Consider the following 21,249-nt stretch of genomic DNA (forward strand, 5'->3'; position numbering starts at 1 on the left):
ATCGCAATGCAAAATGCCAGGCGTATAGAACAAAATTCTAAGTTTGTAAAACGAGTCCCTGGCCCAAGTTTCACATGCAGCAGCAAAATATTTAGCCACAGTCTCTGCTTAGAAGGCCATACCCTCCAAAATCTTTCAGATGAAGTTGGGATATTTTCATCTGAGGAATGCAAGGTATTTTTGGTTCTGGAAAAAGCAGGATGGGGGGGGGGATACATGTGCGCCCACTCTGTACATGCCCAAAGGTGCTACTGCCACCCCTTCATCACCTCACATGTTACTGGGTGGGACCCTAGACCTCTCCCCGATCCCTCAAGCTGCTGAAGACTCACCCACCACCGCTGCTGTTTCCAATCTGCACCGCGGCCCTTTAAGTCTCTCTCTCAGTCTCTCTGCCTACGGCTCCCAGTGGTGCCTTGGTGAATGACATCAGAACACGCCGCCAAGCTTGGAGCCGGCTGCCATGTTTTGAGGGGCAGAGAGGCAGGATGGGTGAGGATCAGATCCGAAGCACCTACTTTGGAGAGTCAGGCCCCATGTGGCCTCCGTGATCTGCCACTGCTCTCTCTCTCTCTCTCACTTGCTGCCAGTGAGGGAGAGAAACAAAGCCTTGAAATCAGGATGCCCGGTTTCAAGTCAGAAGCTGTGAGGGCAAAACTGGGTCAGTTAAGGGGTATGAAAAGCTTGTTGGAAGAGGAAGGTCTTCAGTAGGCACTGAAATGAAGTGGGAAAAGTTGCTGTTGCACCCAGGACCTGCTTTCAGGCCTCCAGTTGTCCCCTGGTTGGCCAGTATGAGAACCAGATGCTGGCCTGACCCACAGAGGTCTTCTTATATTGTGTCCAGTGGCTGGGGTTGATAGGTGTTGTAGTCCAGCAAGAGCTTAACGACCTCAGATTCCCCCATATCTGATCCCAAGTTGCCTATAAACCCATGATGTTGACAACTGCTTCATTAAATGTTCCTGTATTTTCTAATTGTTAGACACAAACAGTGGGATTTTGAATGGGATAGCCACATTAGTCTGTTGCACCACAATAACCATCTCGTGACATCTTAAAGATTAACAAATGTATTATGGGATGAGTTTCTATGGACAGTTTGTTTGTTTATATTTTCGGAAGATAGAATGATGCACCAATTCTTTTATACTGTTTTGGAGGGTTAATATGCCTCTGAGAAAGGCATTGAGGGCACAAGGAGAAGGGGATGGCAGAGGATGAGATGGTTGGACAGTGTTCTTGAAGCTACCAGCATGAGTCTGACCAAACTGCGGGAGGCAGTGGAAGACAGGAGTGCCTGGCGTGCTCTGGTCCATGGGGTCACGAAGAGTCGGACATGACTAAATGATTAAGCAACAACAAACAATGCCTCTGAGATATGACATGGCACCATTCTCTCTTAAGAGAGTTCTTTCCTGACTTAGGTCTGGCCTACGGCAGACAATAATTTCAAGGTTATAGGCAGGTTCCCGGGTGTGTGTCTGTGTCTTCTGTGAATGCTCCACGGTATGGAAACTCCTTGCTAATTAACAACATTGAAAAAAACACTTAGCCTAGCTCATCCAAGAGTGGTTCTAGCCCCAGACTGTTCCCCAATCTGCTAATTTTCTAGTTGGAAGGGGTTCAAGAATATAAAACAAAATGCAATCCCTCCACTTGTTGTCTGCAGTGGAATAGTACATTCTACCACTTGCCCCCTTCATCAGAATCACCTCATTCTCCTGAAGTCCAGATTGAGAAGCACCTTCTCCCAGGCTTACTTGCTGTCCCAACTGTCCATGCCCACCATTTTTATGGCCTTGGCTGTGCCACACTAGAAAGCCCCACTCTAGTCTACACCACACGAACTGCCTTGGACAGACTGATTTGCCCTCGCTTTAAAAAGTTGCATTTTATAGAAGCGGTAATTATAGCACACATTGAAAACAAGGGGAAGTGATGCGTCACTGGGCGACATGAACAGGAAATGGGAACAGCGAGGGGCTGTGGGTGACTCTGGTGGTCTCTCACTTCATTACTCAGAAGAGAGGGAGGAAATGGAGGGGTAGGATGCAGCCATAAACAACTGAAGGGCTTTGCAGTTCCTCACATTTGGGAAGGTGGAGGAGGGATAACAAAAGGAGGAACGATGACAGCTTCCGAAACAGAAACCCAGCACTCATCTCTTGACTCGTCAAACTCCTGAAAGTTTAGGGTCTCTGAACTGGTGGAGGGCAGCAAGCTGATTCATGTCGGGTTTTCCTAAACTAGCTAGCTTGGTGCTTGAATAAGTTTCAGCAATGTTCCCCTCTGCAGCTCAGATGGGGCACCATCTATTGGGAATTTCTCCTCGACAAGCCCTTGTTGGAATGAACAGAAGGGAATTGAGGTGGGAAACCCCTGGTGGACAGTGTCAGAAGCTAAACACCCTTCCACAATCCACTTACAAAAGCCAAGTTGAGCAGTGTTAAGAACATAAGAGCCCTGACAGATGAGGCCAAAGAGCTGTACAGTCCACCATTCTGTTAGAATCATAGAATCATAGAGTTGGAAGAGACCACAAGGGCCATCGAGTCCAACCCCCTGCCAAGCAGGAAACACCATCAGAGCACTCCTGACATATGGTTGTCAAGCCTCTGCTTAAAGACCTCCAAAGAAGGAGACTCCACCACACTCCTTGGCAGCAAATTCCACTGTCGAACAGCTCTTTCTGTCAGGAAGTTCTTCCTAATGTTTAGGTGGAATCTTCTTTCTTGTAGTTTGGATCCATTGCTCCGTGTCCGCTTCTCTGGAGCAGCAGAAAACAACCTTTCTCCCTCCTCTATGTGACATCCTTTTATATATTTGAACATGGCTATCATATCACCCCTTAACCTCCTCTTCTCCAGGCTAAACATGCCCAGCTCCCTTAGCCGTTCCTCATAAGGCATCGTTTCCAGACCTTTGACCATTTTGGTTGCCCTCCTCTGGACATGTTCCAGTTTGTCAGTGTCCTTCTTGAACTGTGGTGCCCAGAACTGGACACAGTACTCCAGGTGAGGTCTGACCAGAGCAGAATACAGTGGCACTATTACTTCCCTTGATCTAGATGCTATACTCCTATTGATGCAGCCCAGAATTGCATTGGCTTTTTTAGCTGCCGCGTCACACTGTTGGCTCATGTCAAGTTTGTGGTCAACCAAGACTCCTAGATCCTTTTCACATGTACTGCTCTCAAGCCAGGTGTCACCCATCTTGTATTTGTGCCTCTCATTTTTTTTGCCCAAGTGCAATACTTTACATTTCTCCCTGTTAAAATTCATCTTGTTTGTTTTGGCCCAGTTCTCTAATCTGTCAAGGTCGTTTTGAAGTGTGATCCTGTCCTCTGGGGTGTTAGCCACCCCTCCCAGTTTGGTGTCATCTGCAAATTTGATCAGGATGCCCTTGAGTCCATCATCCAAGTCGTTGATAAAGATGTTGAATAAGACCGGGCCCAAGACAGAACCCTGTGGCACCCCACTAGTCACTCTTCTCCAGGATGAAGAGGAACCATTGATGAGCACCCTTTGGGTTCGGTCAGTCAGCCAGTTACAAATCCACTGAGTGGTAGCATAGTCAAGACCACATTTTACCAGCTTCTTTACAAGGATATCATGGGGCACCTTGTCGAATGCCTTGCTGAAATCAAGGTAGGCTACATCCACTGCGTCCCCTTCATCTACCAGGCTTGTAATTCTGTCAAAAAACGAGATCAGGTTAGTCTGACATGACTTATTTTTCAGAAATCCATGCTGACTATTGGTGATCACAGCATTCCTTTCTAGGTGCTTACAGACTGTTTGCTTAATGATCTGCTCCAGAATCTTCCCTGGTATTGATGTCAGACTAACTGGGCGATAATTATTTGGGTCCTCTCTTTTCCCCTTTTTGAAAATAGGGACAACATTTGCCCTCCTCCAGTCTGCCGGGACTTCACCTGTTCTCCAGGAATTCTCAAATATGAGTGCCAGTGGTTCTGAGATCACATCTGCCAGTTCTTTTAATACTCTTGGATGCAGTTCGTCTGGCCCTGGAGACTTGAATACATCTAAACTAGCCAAGTATTCTTGTACTATCTCCTTAGTTATTCTGGGCTGTGTTTCCTCTGCTGAATCATTTGCTCCAAATTCTTCAGGTCGGGCATTGTTTTCTTTATCGGAGAAGACTGAGGCAAAGAAGGCATTGAGGAGTTCAGCCCTTTCTGTGTTCCCTGTTTGCATTTCACCATCTTCTCCTCTGAGTGACCCCACTGTTTCTTTGTTCTTCCTTTTGCTACGAACATACCCATAAAAGCCTTTTTTGTTGCTTTTAACCTCTCTAGCAAGCCTGAGTTCATTCTGTGCTTTAACTTTTCTGACTTTGTGTCTACATGTGCTGGCTATGTGTTTGAATTCCTCTTTGGTGGTTTCCCCCCTTTTCCATTTTTTGTACACATCCTTTTTAAATCTTAACTCAGTTAAAAGTTCTTTAGATAGCCACCCTGGCTTCTTTAGGCACCTTCCATGTTTCCGTCTCATTGGTATTGCCTGAAGTTGTGCTTTTACTATCTACCTCTTAACAAACTCCCAGCCATCATGAACTCCCTTTCCTTTTAGTATTACTGTCCATGGGATCTCACCCAGCACCTCCCTAAGTTTTATGAAGTCGGCTTTCTTAAAGTCAAGAAATTGAGTCCTGGTATGCTTGGCTGCTCCTTTCCGCTGTATAGTAAACTTCAGAAGAGCATGATCACTCGCGCCTAATGATCCTTCAACTTCTACCCCACTAACCAGGTCATCAACATTGGTTAGGACCAGATCTAAAATGGCTGTTCCTCTTGTTGCTTCTCCCACTTTCTGGACAATGAAGTTGTCTGCAAGGCCAGTGAGGAATCTGGTTGACCTTATGCTCTTGGCTGAGTTTGACATCCAACAAATATCTGGGTAATTGAAGTCCCCCATTACTACTATCTCCCTTCCTTTTGCATGCTTGGCCATCTGTTCCAGGAAGGCATCATCTATGTCCTCCGTTTGGCTTGGGGATCTATAGTAAACTCCCACAATGAGGTCTCTGTTATTCTTCTCTCCCTTAATTTTGACCCAAATACTCTCACTTTGGCTTTGAGGTTCTAAATCATGGATCTCTTCACTGGACCTCGGTGTCTGGGCAGAATGATGGGGGTGGAGATGCTCCTTCAGGTATGCTGGGCCGAGGCTGAAGCCAGCTGGTTCTCATCAAAGCCTTCTCCTCTGAGTCCTTGAAGGCTGATCGGCTGCAGATGGAGACCCTCTGCCTTCTCCCCCTTCAGGCTGCTGTTCAGCAGGCGAAGCTGGCCCACGATATTGTGGTTCCAGCAACTCATACTCCAAAATGTACTCCCTTCCTACTGGACCCAGCACCCACTTATCACGACTTGTCTTGATAGGCTTCTCTGCGAATATAAAAAGTAAGAAATAACAACCCCATTTTGGAACTGATTTTAACGAAGAGTCTTTCATAGACTAAATAAAGAGAATCTCAGCTCATCAATGGTAACAGGACAGCAATGCTCACTGGATCTAGAAGGGCAGTAGGTTAGCTGAGGGGGCACCAATTTAAGCCATTTTTAAAAGGGGATTAGATAAACCTACAGATAAGGCTATCAAGGTCATGATGGCTTTGTACTGCCTACAGTACAGATGGGAAACCTCTGGTCAATGGGCCTAATTACTGATGGCTCTTATGCATGATTTTGCATGGACACTGTTTGTGTGGGCAAAAGCTGGTTGCCTGACATCATTGTGACAGCCAATGATTGACAGTTGGGCAACCTTGTCAAACATAGCCCCCAGAGGGTGGGAGAGATAATGAAACAATTAATTAAACAATTGATGGTCTTTTAAACTGGGGAGGGGGCACTTATTGTTTTTGTTGGTTATCAATATATATATATATATATATATATATATGTTTTTATTGTGGGAATGTTCAGGGGTGCAGGAGAGGATATATTGTGAGATTATATCCTAATCCAACTTGTGCTAACAAGTTCCCAAAATATCAGCAGAGTTTATGACATTCCCCTTTTAGTTCGCAATGGTAACGCTTGCACAGGTTCGCTAGAACCTCTATAATAATTACTCTGGTAATTTCCCCTTTTGTTCCCTCTTAAAATACAAGACACGACACAGTCTTCATAAAAGTATAAAAGAGTTTACTCACGTTCTGTTCACAATGTGATCCCAGAAGGCAGACAGCTTAAAAAAGGTTACATACACTTAGAATCTATCTTGTAGCAAGATCGTCCTTATCTCCTCTCTTGGCTGAGAGCCAAGAGGGCATGCTTAGATGTTTGCTCATCGAAGGAAGATGGCAGAGAGAGAGAGAGATGGCTGCCTGCCCTGTGCTTTTATCATTTACCTGCACAGGTGAGGCCACACCCACCTCTGGTCACATGCGGAGGAAGCCCATCCCCAGGAAGTTTACCTGCTTGCTGGACTGACATCCCTCCCCATGTTCTAACATGTACACTCTAGGAATGTTGTCATTGACTGTCCCTGTGTTTACATCCCACATTTATGTTGTAAACGGCCCTGTGATCTTCAGATGAAGAATGGTTTAGAAATTTAATCAATAATACTTTTAAAAAAATGTATATAAAAAACCATCTCTCGCCACCAATGAGCAATATATTTTACATTTTGACAGTAGGAGGAACAAGAGAAGAACAAGACTTAATTCACAATTTTGGTATATGTGTCTGTTGGAGATGGGCAGAGAATGCATGTTTGTTTGTTAGTTTGAAGAAATATTATTTACAGATAGGGGTGCCAACTGACCAGGAAAAAAAGCTCCTCTTGAGTCCCTCATCATAGTGAAACCTGCAGAAATCAGCAGGCAAACCTCTTTTACAGAGCAGCCTGCAGATCCAGCTGCTGCTGCGAAAGACAGAGCCACAGAGTTCAGCTGGAAAGTTGGCAACCCAGTTTGCAGCGCTCTCCTTTCATCTGCTGCAGTTCAGCCACCCCGGAGCCAGCTGAAGTCAGAGACTTGTGGCTTTGAGGAAGTCAGTGGGATGCAGCAACACAGATGGCAGGGATTGCCTGCTCTTTGGCTTCGTGGAACTCAGGTCTCATGATTCTCCATGGGCCATCCCACATCCTGCTCAAGCATCAGAGGATGAGGCAACCCATTTTTTCCTTTTTTTAAAAAAAAGAGCCTCATAGCTGGTTGTGCAGTCCGGAGACCAGTCTCAGAAAGACCATGTGGGGCTTTACTGTTTGCATTTTCTGCCTGCTTGCCGGTGAGTGTCTTTGGATATATATTTTTTAATGGTTGGAGTTTGTACTTATGTGCCTCCAGGCTCCCTGTAGCTCTAGTGGGTAGGCAAACTAAGGCCTGGGGCCCAATTGCCTTCTAAACCTGGCTCGTGGATGGTCCAGGAATCAGCATGTTTTTACATGAGTAGAATGTGTGCTTTTATTTAAAATGCATTTCTGGGTTATTTGTGGGGCATAGGAATTCGTTCATTTCCCCCCTTCAAAATATAGTCCGCCCCCCCTCCAAGGTCTGAGGGACAGTGGACTGGCCCCCTGCTGAAAATGTTTGCTGACCCCTGCTCTAGAAGCTTGGCTACAAATAGTCCCTTCATCTGGTTTGATGCTTGTTGGAGACTCAGCTCATGAACGTCACTCTCTCTATACAGTGGTACCTCGGGTTACATACACTTCAGGTTACATACGCTTCAGGTTACAGATTCCACTAACCCAGAAATAATACCTCGGGTTAAGAACTTTGCTTCAGGATGAGAACAGAAATCGTGCTCCTGCAGCATGGTAGCAGCAGGAGGCCCCGTTAGCTAAAGTGGTGCTTCAGGTTGAGAGCAGTTTCAGGTTAAGAACGGACCTCTGGAACTACTTAACCTGAGGTACCACTGTACTGCCTTGAACAGGTAGGGCCATAGCTCAGTGGCTCAGTACATACTTAGGGAGCAATCCAAACCCAATATACCTTGGGATGAGTGAAGTTTGGAAAGGGGAGATCTCCAGCTGGGCTAAGCCAGGGCTATGCCAGCCAAAGTCCTACATCCTAACTCAGCTAAAGATTCACTGGTTTAAGTCCTCCATCCTGGCTCAGCCTTCTCAACCAGGGCTCAACCAAAGCAGGGGTAAATCTAAAAGAAAGAAAAAGAAGGGGGGTGTTTCAGGGGTGTGGCCAAATAGGACAAGGGGAAGCTTATCTTTATTCCAAACTTGATTGTTCACCTGTAAAGCTCTGATATTGTGATGGACATTGAAAAGAAATATGTTCTGCATTCCTTTCTTTTCCTCTGATTACTTTCCTTCTTGTTGTGTTGCTTGGAAGCTTAAAAATAAAAATTACTAAAAAGAAGCACCTGAAATATCTTGAAAAAACTTCTCTGCCTGAGACCATGGAGAGCATCTGCAAGTCAGAGTAGACAGTATAGGGGTTTAATGAATTAACTCAGTGTAAGGCAGCCATGTGTGATGCAGCTGATGGCTTTGCCCATTGTCTGCTTCTTGTGCTCCAACAAGATATTTGGCGGATTGTTTTTAATGAGAATTGATTCTGAAAAAAATATGACCCTTCTTTAATTGGTGCTAGAACCTATTTGTTTATTTCATAAAATTTATACACCGCACGATAGTTGCTAGGTTCATAGCAGGGGCAATCAGAATAAGGGCCACTAACTGACGGCATATTCAGGACTTTAAATTGTGCTCTTATATCAAATTTCCTTTTCTGCATATACTGTAATGTTTTACTGTTGCTATGGCCATTGGCTAATGCGAATAAAGTTTTATCTCTCTATCATCTCAAAATTGTTTACAAAAGATGAAACTGCAAAATCAAGAAAAAATGGCAGCCCTACCTTAAAACATACAGAAGTTGAATACTAAAACAGATTGAAATGACCTTGACTTTCTATGCATCTGGGTAGGCTTGTCTCAACAGGAATGGTTTTAGTAGGTGTCGAAAAGAGTACAGCGAAGGCACTTGCTTAATCTCAAGAGGCAGGGAGTTCCAGTGTCTAGGTGCTGCCACACTTTTTACCAATGTGGAACGGGTATTATGGGGCACCTATAATAGTGCCAATTCGAGTTAATACATAGAGAGGAAGGGCACCCTGACACAGAATCATACTATTGTCGACTTGGAAGGGACCTCGAGGATCATCTAGTCCAACCCCCTGCAATGCAGGAATCTTCCACCCAACATGGGGCTTGAACCCATGTCTCTAAGATTAAGTGTCTCATGCTCTACTGACTGAATCCTCCCTCAGGGCTATAACCAAACTCTTGGTGTGGGATTCGGCTAGCTGTCTTCTAGTGGTTTGAAAGTTCATTAGCTTACATCTCAGCTCAGCCCTTTACTCATGAGGTGACCTTAACCAAGCTGCTTCTATCAGCTTCAGCCTCTCCCCTGCCACTCCCAAGTACAGTGGTACCTCGGGTTAAGTACTTAATTCGTTCCGGAGGTCCGTTCTTCACCTGAAACTGTTTCTAACCTGAAGCACCACTTTAGCTAATGGGGCCTCCTGCTGCCACCGCATAATTTTTGTTCTCATCCTGAAGCAAAGTTCTTAACCTGAAGCACTATTTCTGGGTTAGCGGAGTCTGTAACCTGAAGCGTATGTAACCTGAAGTGTATGTAACCTGAGGCAACTTTACACTAGTGTTATCAGGATTAAGGAAATATCATATAAACATACACATTTAAAGCACCCTCCGCCCCCGGTCCAAAGAATATTGGGAACTGTAGTTTTTTAAGGCTGCTAGGGATTGCTGCTTGGTGAGGGGCAAACTACAGTTCCCAGGATTCTTTAGACAGGGAGTGTGTTTTAAATGGGATTTAAATGTGTGGTATGTATGGAGCCATAGTTTAAGAGGGATCTTGTTTCAGCAAGTGCTTGTCCTTATGTAGCTGAAACAGTGCCAGCTATGTCAAAGAGGGAGGTAACTTCTTCAGGGGAATCCCAAGGTTTACAGAAGTACAAAAAAAGAGAGAAACCGTAAGAGGAACCTTCCTCCCCACCCCCTGTTGAGGACTGAGCATGCTCCGTGGCTGTTCTAGAGAAGTGGGGAACCAATGGAAAGCTAGTGCAATGGGAGAATGGAATGGACTACCTGGAAAAAGGCCAGTGTGCCAGCCATGAAAATGGAGCTCCCCACGCTGCAACATTTTGTTGCAGGTCCCGCTTAGTATTCGTCACACAGTATGCCTTGTGGATGAGTGGGGATCCCAACCCCAGTCTCCTCAGCCTAAACCCAACACCCAAATTGCTACTCTCTTGAGACCATGCATGCAAACGGCTTTGAACACCCATGCAACATGCATAAAGTCATGTTGCTGTTATGGGTGGCAACGGTGATGTCATGTGCCTTCGGCTTTGTGCCGATTTAGCTGTGCAAAGCTGAGGTTAAGCTAAGGGGGTTGTGGGTCTGTCTTACGTAGGGGGAGAGGGTCCCCTTCTCAAAGCTGTTCTTTGCAGAGTGTGACGGGGGGTTTGCCCATGTGTCGGAGGAACTGAAACTGCTAGCGGTGTCTGTATTCGTGTGTGTCTGGTGGGAGGAAAGGGGGTGGGAATGCAAGATGGTGTGGCAAGAGGAAGTTGCAGCAGCTGACAGGAAAACTATATGCACTGTAACCACCGCTCTTTCAGCCTTCACACAGTCTAGTGTCCCAGATAACCTCTCCCTTTCCTTCAATGCATCTAGTCTGCAGAATTCACAGCTTGTCCTCATCCCACAAAAAAAATAGAGGTGAGGAACCTCAAGCTCAGGGGCCAAATGCAGCACTCTGGGCCTCTTTACCTGAGCCTCAGGAGTCTCCACAGGTGAGACCTCTTCTCCAGGTCCCATCCTCTCTGCCTAGGTTGTCCCTCTCACTTGTCCTGTTCTATGATCTTGTCAAAGACCCAGAATTGTTTTGATGCTTCTCACTTGGTGGCCTGCATGGACCCCTACCATGGATAGCTCAGTTGGTTGGAGCATGGTACTGATAATGTGGGAATGTTCAGGGTGGCAGGAGAGGATATATTGTTTATCAATATCCTTCTGAATTTGCGTTACCAAGTTCCTTTACTCAGCAGAGTTTACATTCCACTTCTAACACACAGCAGATAGCTGGTTGCAGGCTTGTGTAAACCTTTCACTATCATACAGTTCAGTATTGAATTGTATGTTCCTGGTAAGTTCCCTTTTATCCCTCTTAAAAAGAATAAAGGCACGGCAATCTTATTTAAAGTCAGTAAAAGTTGTTTACTCACATCAGTTCACAGTTGGATCCCTGAAGGCAGACTTTGTTACAAATATGTACATGTGGATCTACCCCATATGGGGGGTTAATCCCAGTGCTTCTGCTAGCTGGGAAGCTAGCATTTCTAGGTAAGAAGCTGGTCCAACGATGAAGAAAGTGAAAAAGAGTGTGGCAGCATGCCTTGGCCTTTTGTTACCTGGGCAGGTAAGGTCACGCCCACCTCTAGTCACATGCAAAAGGAAGGATGTTCCAGCCCAGGAGGAAACAGGAAGTTTCGACTGGCTGGACCAAACATCCCCTTGCATGCCCATTCTAGGAAAACAAGGAATGCTGTGTTTGACTGCTCCCAGTGGGATGCAGTGATGCCAACGTTGCAGGTTTGGTTCCTGACAGCTACATATTCCTGCATTTCAGAGGGTTGGACTAGCTGGTCCTCAGGGTTCCTTCCAACTCTATGATTCTATGAAACATATATCCGTTACTCTGAGTATATTTTTGCCTTTGGCCTTGCCAGCCAATGATATGCGGACCCCAGAAGGATGCCCAAGAGGGAATGCAGGCCTCAATCTGAAAGTGCTTCCCCATCATTGCATAGAAATTAACTACTTGCAGCTGTACCCTGCTTTTCCTTCAGGGAAGCGATGCATGAGGTTACTACCCATTTTGTTTTCAACAGAGCCTTAGCGAGAATGACAGGCTGTAGGGCATGCATGGAGCTTCATGGCTGAATGGGGATGTGAATCTAGGTCTCCTTCAAAGGGATGGGGAGAAATTTGATTCAGTTCACATTTAAAGCCAACTTTGTCACATTTGCACTTTCAGAAACAATGGGGGAACTGAAACACAGCCACCCTTTGAAATTTGCGCTTCTCTGAATTTTGCAATGCCGTTCTCCAACCAAATCATCTTTGCAAAATGCATTGATGAGGAGAAAGTGTGCCCCCAAATGAATATATATTTGAAAATAATATGCAAAAATGTAATATATATATATATTGCTTTGCAAAAATATGTACATGTGTCAAAACTGCATAAAATGGGGTAATTTTGCAATAAAATGATCTATAAATAGAGATACAAATCACTGCAGAAATGTGAAGAACCAACATTAAGATTAGAAAAATGAGAAACGGAGAGACCCAAAATGACAGATCCTTCCATCCTTGTTTCATCCCAATGTACCACACCACGCTGGGTATACCCAAAATAAAGCCAACCTTGTTTATTTTCATGGCAGTTCATTCAAATTGCTTATTGTGAAAGTCACACATTTTTCCTTTGAATATATACAATTATTCAAATTGTCTTACATTCCCTCCACAAACCTTCTTGCAACAGTCCTCTAAGGTAGGCCAGGAATTATTATTAACCCTTTCCCCGCTTCCCCTCAAATACTGATGTTGATGGAAAGTAGTGTTCTGACAGCCATCTAGCAAACTCAAGTTTTAAACTGGCAAAAACAACATAGGGTAATACCCAACGTTAGTCACACTCAAAAGCAAACCCATTTAAATCAGTAGACTCTGATAACTTGTCCATTAGTTACAGTGGGTCTACTCTACGTATGGTAGAACCAGTCCCCAGGCAATCTCGTGACACCTTAAAAACAAACATTTTAATTTTGATACAGACTTTCAAGCTATTATGAACCTGTTAGTTTCTAAACTGCCATGAGACTTCATGTTATTTTTGCTGAAGCAACCTATTTCACTACTGTTTTGGAAGGTCTGTGTCTAGGCGTTCCTGATTTCGCACTCACAGACAGTGCTGTCCTATGAGTCACATGCAGGTCTGCGTAAACACCTTATATTTGAAACACATGCCCCCCCTCCAAATTCTGGGAACTCTAGTTTGTTAAGAGTGCTGGGAATTGCAGCTCTGTGAAGGACAAGCTACACAGTTCCCAGGATTCTTTGGAGGAGATCGTGTGCTTTAAAATGTGTTTGAAATGCATGGTATGTACACAGCTTGGACCCAATTAATTTGAATCCCAAATTAATGTGCTGTGTATAGAATCTCAGCATCAGTCTCTTAGCTACTACACAGAGACTCCTCTCTGTATCAAACCTCCCCACAGACAGAGCCTGTTCCATTAACCAATAATATAGGGCGGTATATAAATTAAAATAATAATAATAATAATAATAATAATAATAATAATAATAATAATAATAAGGGACTCAGCTACATTAGTCAAAAAACAGTGATTTGATTGCATTATAAACACACAACACCAGATGGCACCAGAGAGCACAAAACATTTCTATAGCTTTTTTTACATAGGTTTTCCTCCTTTTCATTATAACAATTTAATTTCTGACTTATTTATAGCGTCCCCCCCCCCTGTGTGTACTTCCACCCTTGGTTGCCACCATTTTGTTTTATTCTATTTTTCAATGTCCTTTGCAAGTGACACTCCTTTGCACAAACATGATGCTCATATATATCTTTTTAACAACAGACTGTGAGCCAGTCTCCCCTCTCTCTTCCTCAGAGGTGATTGGTGCCTATCCATCTAGGCACATATTCTCCCCTTAAAAAGGAGAATTTACCCTAAGAATGGTAAAAGAGTGCCCTTCAATAAAAGTTCTCAGGGTGGTGTATGGCAGGGTTGGAATGGGATCACACAAGTAATTCTTGGATTATATAAGTGTTGTCCAAAAAGCTCAGGGCAGTATAATTGGCTTCTTCCCCTATCTCACTTTCTGTGGTTAACTCACCCTTTAAAGTTGGCAAGGCAGCATAATATTACCAAAAGCCTAAGAGCATAAAGGAATATTTCCAAAATGCTTCTGATAAAAAGCTTTCTGAAGGTGGCTGACAAACTAAAACATAAAAAGCATGAATAGTAACATATGTGTAAAATACAATTAGCTAAAATAACAGCTGGTAGGCTATACAAATTTAATCCCTTGAGTTGTGTGGGACCAGAGGAACTGCTTGCAACTTGCTATTGATTGGGGAAATGCTAACAGGCTTCCTCCTCTCCAGAAAAAGTCGAAAGGAACCCATTATTATTATTATTATTATTATTATTATTATTATTATTATTATATTTGAAGATGTACCAAGGAAGTTCAGAAACAAATAAAAGTCAACAGCAAAATACCAGGAATAAAACCAAAACCAATACAAAAAAATAAAATAAAAACACAGCTACCAATAAATTAAAATATATAGTAAAACAACATTAAAACATCCATAATTAAAATGCATAATAAACAAGCCCATTAAAACAGCAGAACAGTTAAGGCCATTATGGCTGTGTTGTATATTTATCAGGCTATCTATGTTAGGAAGCTACTTGCTTCTTACGAGAAGCAAGTCTGCAGTGCACAGAGGACCCCTTCAGGCGCAGCTGGCCCTGTTGTTAGCAAGAGGGAGGCAGCTGCCTCAGGCAGCAAATGTGGAGGGTGGGGAGCAGGAGCGAGGGGCTGGAGGCCAGCTCTGTGGGTGCTACGTGGCCTTCGCCCGTGCCCTGTAAACTAGTCTGACTCCGGCATTGGGGAAATATTCAACAGCAGCTGAAATGGGGAGAGTGGGGGAAGCTCTTTTGTTACTTGACATAGGCAGCAAAATGCATTTTGTGAGTCTCCCACCCCTCTCTCTCTGCCATCCACACAAGCAAAGGGCAAGGTCAGAGTTCAAGGACACGTTCCAGCCAGGCAAAAACAGCGAAATCAGGGCCAACAAAGAGGAGTTCCAACACTAAAATTCAGGGACCTCCAATGAAGCTGAACATTGGAGGAAGATTCGGGGCAGTACAAGAAAGTATTTCTTCATGCAGTGCCTAGTTGAACTCACCCTCGCGGTGGCCACCAACTTGGATGACTTTAAAACAGGATTATGGAGTAGAAGGCTATCAGTCAGAAGCAGTAAAGCTTCTGAATACCAGCTCCTGGAAACCACAGGAGGAGAGCGTCTCCACCCCCATTGTTCTGCCCGGTCCAGCTGAGGTCCAGCGCCGAGGGCCTTCTGGCAGTTCCTTCGCTGCGAGAAGCCAAGTTACAGGGGACCAGGCAGAGGGCCCTCCCACCAGATGTCAAAGAGAAGAACAACTACCAGACTTTCAGAGGACATCTGAAGGCAGCCCTGTTTAGGGAAGCTTTTAATGTTAAACAACCACTGTATTTTAACACTTTGTTGGAAGCCTCCCAGAGTGGCTGGGGAGGCCCGGCCAGATGGGCGGGGTATAAATTAATTAATTATTTTATGATGATGATGATGTTTGGGTCTTGCTTGCAGTGGCTGACCACTTTGAGAACAAGATTCGGGACAAGTTGGGACATTGAGCTGATCCAGCAAGCTCTTCTTTTGCTTTTAGGCATGGCTGGGAGTGGTGCATGGCCTTGGGAGAGTCCCGAGGGCCTGACAGAGGGGCTTGGAGGCCACATTTGGTTCCCCGCCCCTGGGAGATGGAAAGAAGGCTTGCCTTCTGAGACGGGATTGTTATACCTGTGGAGTGACAGCGTTGTTTTCTTTCCCTCTATCCTTTTCAGCAAGCACCGCCGCTGGGACAACAGGTAAGAGATTTCAGCAGATCGTCACAGGGTCCGGAAGGACGGCTTCGTTTTCTACGAGTGATTCACACATATGGAAACAGCTATGCAGCCAAGCGTGTGAGAAACAACAAGTGCACTTGGGCCTTCGAAACCACTGGGTTTCCCCACCCCAAACTCAACCTGTTCCCCTGGGGAATTGGCCTTTGAGTCAATGCTTTCGGGCTGGGAAGGTTCACCCGACTTTGCCTTTGAGCAAAGACCGAGGAGCTCTTTGTCAGGTGCCACACCAAAGCAAGACTCACTGGGTTTCCCCTCTCCCTCTAGGCACCAGCTCCTTGTTGTGATACAGTAGTCTGATTAAGGCATCCGTGTTCTTAAAATCTGGGGGAAGTACGAGGGAGGCTGCCCACCCAGAAGAGAACTCCCCTTCGTGGACACATGTTAGTCTAAATGCATCCCGTTACGTACTGTCAGAGGTTAGGGAGGGAGCCACATTCTGACATCTGTATTTATGCACGGCTATGCAAAGGAAATGGGACGCGGGTGGCGCTGTGGGTTAAACCACAGAGCCTAGGACTTGCCATTCAGAAGGTCGGTGGTTCGAATCCCTGCAACGGGGTGAGCTCCCGTTGCTCGGTCCCTGCTCCTGCCAACCTAGCAGTTTGAAAGCACGTCAAAGTGCAAGTAGATAAATAGGTACCGCTCCAGCGGGAAGGTAAACGGCGTTTCTGTGCGCTGCTCTGGTTCAGCAGAAGCAGCTTAGTCATGCTGGCCACATGACCCAGAAGCTGTATGCCGGCTCCCTCGGCCAGTAAAGCGAGATGAGCGCTGCAACCCCAGAGTCGGCCATGACTGAACCTAATGCTCAGGGATCCCTTTATCTTTACCTAGCATTCAGAAGCTGTCTTATACCAAATCAAACCATTACTCCTTCTAGTTGAGTACCGTCAACACTGACTGACAGAAGCCCCCTGTGGTTTTAGACAGGTAATCTCCCCCAGTCCTACCTGGAGATGGCAGGGTTTGAACCCGGGACATTCTGCATGCAAAGCAGATGCTCTACCACTGAGCTATATGGTGTGTGCGTGTGTGTGTGTTTGTCCAGATGAACAGTGGATAGATCTTTAGCAGATGTAAAGAAGATTTATTTCAGCAGGTGCTATTTTTTTCCTCTGGCACCCATACACCAATCTTTTTGGTATTGTTGCTTTGCTGAAATTTCCGTTTACATGACAGAGGACAGCTCTGACGTGAAATTACTTGCTGCTTTCCTAAGCATTCTTTGGGGCTGAGCAAAAGAGACTTCACCCCAATTCTGGATCCTGTTTGCAGGTGGTGAAATTGGGGTCGAGGCATTTTGTTGAATTTTGTTGTTTTTGGTGGTAGAAGGATTCATCAATAATTTCTTGTGAGGGTTCACCATTCACACCTGTGGCAGGCAGTTTAATTTCCTTCTTGTTCCCTCAGTTTTGTTATCCCTCCACCACAGGTTACAGCAGTGGCAACAGCCGTTTAGCGCAGTCTGGTAGCCATTTTGCGGCCCTCCCTTCACAATACCCTCAAGTAATTTTGTTTGGGGGCATTGTGTGAGATGGGGTGTGTGTGTGGACAGCCTCCACTATAAAAATGGCGGAGCAAATGTTTGACAAAATGACCTCTTTTTACAAGGGGGCAGGAGGCTGAAGGGGGAAAATCTAGGTGAAAATTGCATTAAAACTCTTCTGAAAATGCTTGGTCTAGGTCTCCTTCCTCATGAGGTCCACTCATAGCCTCTGATTCAGGCTTCCTCAACCTTGGCCCTCCAGATGTTTTGAGACTACAATTCCCACCATCCCTGACCACTGGCCCTGCAAACTAGGGATCATGGGAGTTGTAGGCCAAAAACATTTGGAGGGCCAAGGTTGAGGAAACCTGCTCTGATACCATGTAACCCAGAGATCATGAATAGGGGAGGGCTATTGTATTCACATTTGCGAGTGGGAAAGGGTTAGCATGCTTTTCCATTGAGATTGGACTGGTCACTGTGAGAAGAATGGGCTTTTGGCTTGAATCTGAATCAGAATCATGGAATTGTAGGGAAGGGACCACAAGGATAATCTAGTCCAACCCCCTGCAATGCAGGAATCTTTTGCCCAGTTTGGGTCTTGAACCCATGACATTGAGATTAAGAGTCTCATGCTCTACCAACTGAGCTGCCCATCTAATGAGTCCCATCAGATCTTAGGGCTTATCCACACTTACTTTTTGCGCCACACTTTCCAGGCACAGCTCTGCATTTTAAAGCTCTGTGTCTGAGCGTTCTCTCCCCCCATTTTGGAGTCCCCACCCACAAAACCCCGCTCTTTAAAACTGAAGCACAACAAACGCCAATTCAGGTTTTCTGCAGATTACTGTTCGCTCCGATTCAGCAGTAAAGAGCGGGATTTTGCGGGGAAAGCTCTGGAGGAAAAAAAATAAAGAGTGCTCAGACACGGAGCTTTTAAGCACAGACCATGCCTGGAAAGCACGGAAGGAGGGTAATTGTGCATAAACCTGTTTCTCAAGAGGAGGGACAACTTGACGACAAATGGGGACACAGTGCCCTCTGGTGGTAATCTGGGGTCACTGCATTTTGCTGCTGCCTTGACTCGAATGGGAGAAGAGAAGCTGATGACCGGTTCTTTCCTCTCACATTCAGGGCATTATGAAGACTGCTATCACATCACCACAGGCATCATGATTGCCATTGTGGCCGGAGATGTTGCTCTCACCTTGCTCTTCCTCATCCCTGTCTATTACTGCATACGTCCAAAGGGCAGCAAAAACAGTGACTCTGGTAAGCGAGGCACACTCAAGCTGGTCTCCTGTGAGAAGCAAGACAAGTGCGGGACCTGTTCTGGAGAACTGTGGCAATTTGAAGGAATGGCTCTTTGGAAGAAGGGGCGGAGGAAGGGGGTGTGGTGGGGCAGACTGTCCCGGGTGTCTTCATTGAGGGGGGTGGCATTTGGTGCACCGCCAGTGACTCCTGAGCCTACCCCAAGCCATCGGGGGAAGGGGGAGCTGCGCCATTTTGCTGGTGGCATTCCCCCTTTTCCCTTTGTTTTGACAGCTTGGGGGATGCTTTGGAGTCGTGGGCGGGTGGTGCGCCAAATGGGTGGCTTGCTCCGCCCCTGGCTGCAGGGTGTGCGCGCCACTCCATACACCCGAGCGGCTATCCTGCACCTGGGTGGGCACCCTCCGCATCCCACCCCCCTCAGGGGTATGCCCTGCCCCCCTTGGGAGCGCGGGCATATGCTCTGCCACTGTTTGGAAGAAGGGCAGATTCATAGCCCTTAGCGTCCCACAGGTGGTTTCTGAAGCCTGTTCTGAGGTAGAGTAATTTTTATTGATTGACCTCCCACTTTTCAGCCAAGGAGTTCAAGGTTAGCAGACTTAGCACCTCCTCTTTCATTTTCCCCTCACAATAACTCCGTGAAATAGGTTAGGCTGAGAGATCATGACTACACTAAGGTCGGCCACTGAGTTCCATGGCTAAGTGGGAATTTAAGCCTTGGTCTCCCAGGTCCTAGTCCTTTGCTCTAACCTCTACACCCTGCTGGCTTTCATAAAAGGTCTGATTGAAAGTGCTAATAATTAACACACACTCCCCCCAAAATGGGTAGGATAGATACAGGGCAGAAGTTATTCTCATTTTTTCTTTTATTTATACATTTTAAGTTTATACATTTCACTAATTTTACAATCATTTTGACATTTCAAAACTTGACTTCCTTCCCCCTTTTTCTGTGGTTCCTTAAATTTGTTTTTAATATCTTCGGCATATCCAAATTAACTTAATTTACTCATTTATTTGTCTTCTTTAAATATATACTCTTATCAAACTGCAGGTTATTACAATAATCCTGTCCATGTTTTTATCTGTTTATAATTTATCTGTAAATAAACCATTTCCATTCTTTTGTTAAAAAAAGGGTTATCTTGATTTTTTATTCTTCCGGTAAGTTTTGCCATTTCTGCATATTCCATAAGTTTTTGTATTCATTCTTCCTTTGCTGGGACTTCTGCTTCTTTCCATTTTGGGGCAAGTGGCGCTGTGGGTAAACGCCTCAGTGCCTAGGGCTTGCTGATTGAAAGGTTGGCGGTTCGAATCCCCGCGGCGGGGTGCGCTCCCATCATTCGGTCCCAGCGCCTGCCAACCTAGCAGTTCGAAAGCACTCCCGGGTGCAAGTAGATAAATAGGGACCGCTTACTAGCGGGAAGGTAAACGGCGTTTCCGTGTGCGGCTCTAGCTCGCCAGAGCAGCGATGTCACGCTGGCCACGTGACCCGGAAGTGTCTGCGGACAGCGCTGGCCCCCGGCCTCTTGAGTGAGATGGGCGCACAACCCTAGAGTCTGTCAAGACTGGCCCGTACGGGCAGGGGTACCTTTTAACATTCTTGTCGCTGTAGTAGCATACATGAATAAGTTTCTATACATTTTAGGTAGTTCTGTCCCTATAATTCCCAAAAGAAAACCTTCTGGGTTGTTTTTTTTTTTACAAAGTTTATTTTAAACATCCTTTTCATTTCATTATATATCATTTCCCAGTAAGCTCCAGGGCAGAAGTTATGAGAGATGCAGGGCTGCCACTGAAAGCTGCAACCCTGCACTCTCCCTGGTAAGGCCTAGTGGGGCTGGCATAGGACAATTTGTTGCCTGAGGCAAAGGACAAAATGGTCCCCTGCTTCCGTATACAGTGGTACCTTGGGTTAAGAACTTAATTCATTCTGGAGGTCTGTTCTTAACCTGAAACTGTTTTTAACCTGAAGCACCACTTTAGCTAATGGGGCCTCCCGCTGCCACCGCGCTGCTGGAACACGATTTCTGTTCTCATCCTGAAGCAAAGTTCTTAAGCCAAGGTACTATTTCTGGGTTAGCGGAGTCTGTAACCTGAAGCGTCTGTAACCTGAAGCATCTGTAACCCGAGGTACCACTGTACAGAAGCCCTGCAAGATCTTGCCGGAACCCAGAAGCTGCAGCTGTGTGACCCGGGTTAGCAAGGCTTGGGTGGGGGTGGCAATGATGGTGGGTGGCATATGTAGGGCAGCACCCTTCTATTTTGCTTCAGATGGCGAAATGGAATGGGCCACCCCTCTCTGCTGCTTTCCTGGATAGGGATGGGACGATGCAGCACAAGACAGAGGTGGGTTCCCTGGTGAGAGTGCAGGATCCATTGGCAGTGGTGGTTTGTTGTTGTTTAGTTGTTTAGTCGTGTCCGACTCTTTGTGACCCCATGGACCAGAGCATGCCAGGCCCTCCTGTCTTTCACTGCCTCCCGCAGTTTGGTCAAACTCATGTTTGTCTCTTCGTTTGTATCTGTCCAACCATCTCGTCCTCTGTCGTCCCCTTCTCCTTGTGCCCTCCATCTTTCCCAACATCAGGGTCTTTTCCAGGGAGTGGTGGTTTGCCTTTTCGGTTTACCTCCCCAGGTAAGCAGCAGCAATGCCGTTGTAGGGAGGGTAGCTCCTTTTTTTATAGAACATTTTATTAATTT

The sequence above is a fragment of the Podarcis tiliguerta genome, assembly GCF_965153285.1.
Source record: "Podarcis tiliguerta genome assembly, chromosome: 8".
In the NCBI taxonomy this organism is placed as follows: Eukaryota; Metazoa; Chordata; class Lepidosauria; order Squamata; family Lacertidae; genus Podarcis; species Podarcis tiliguerta.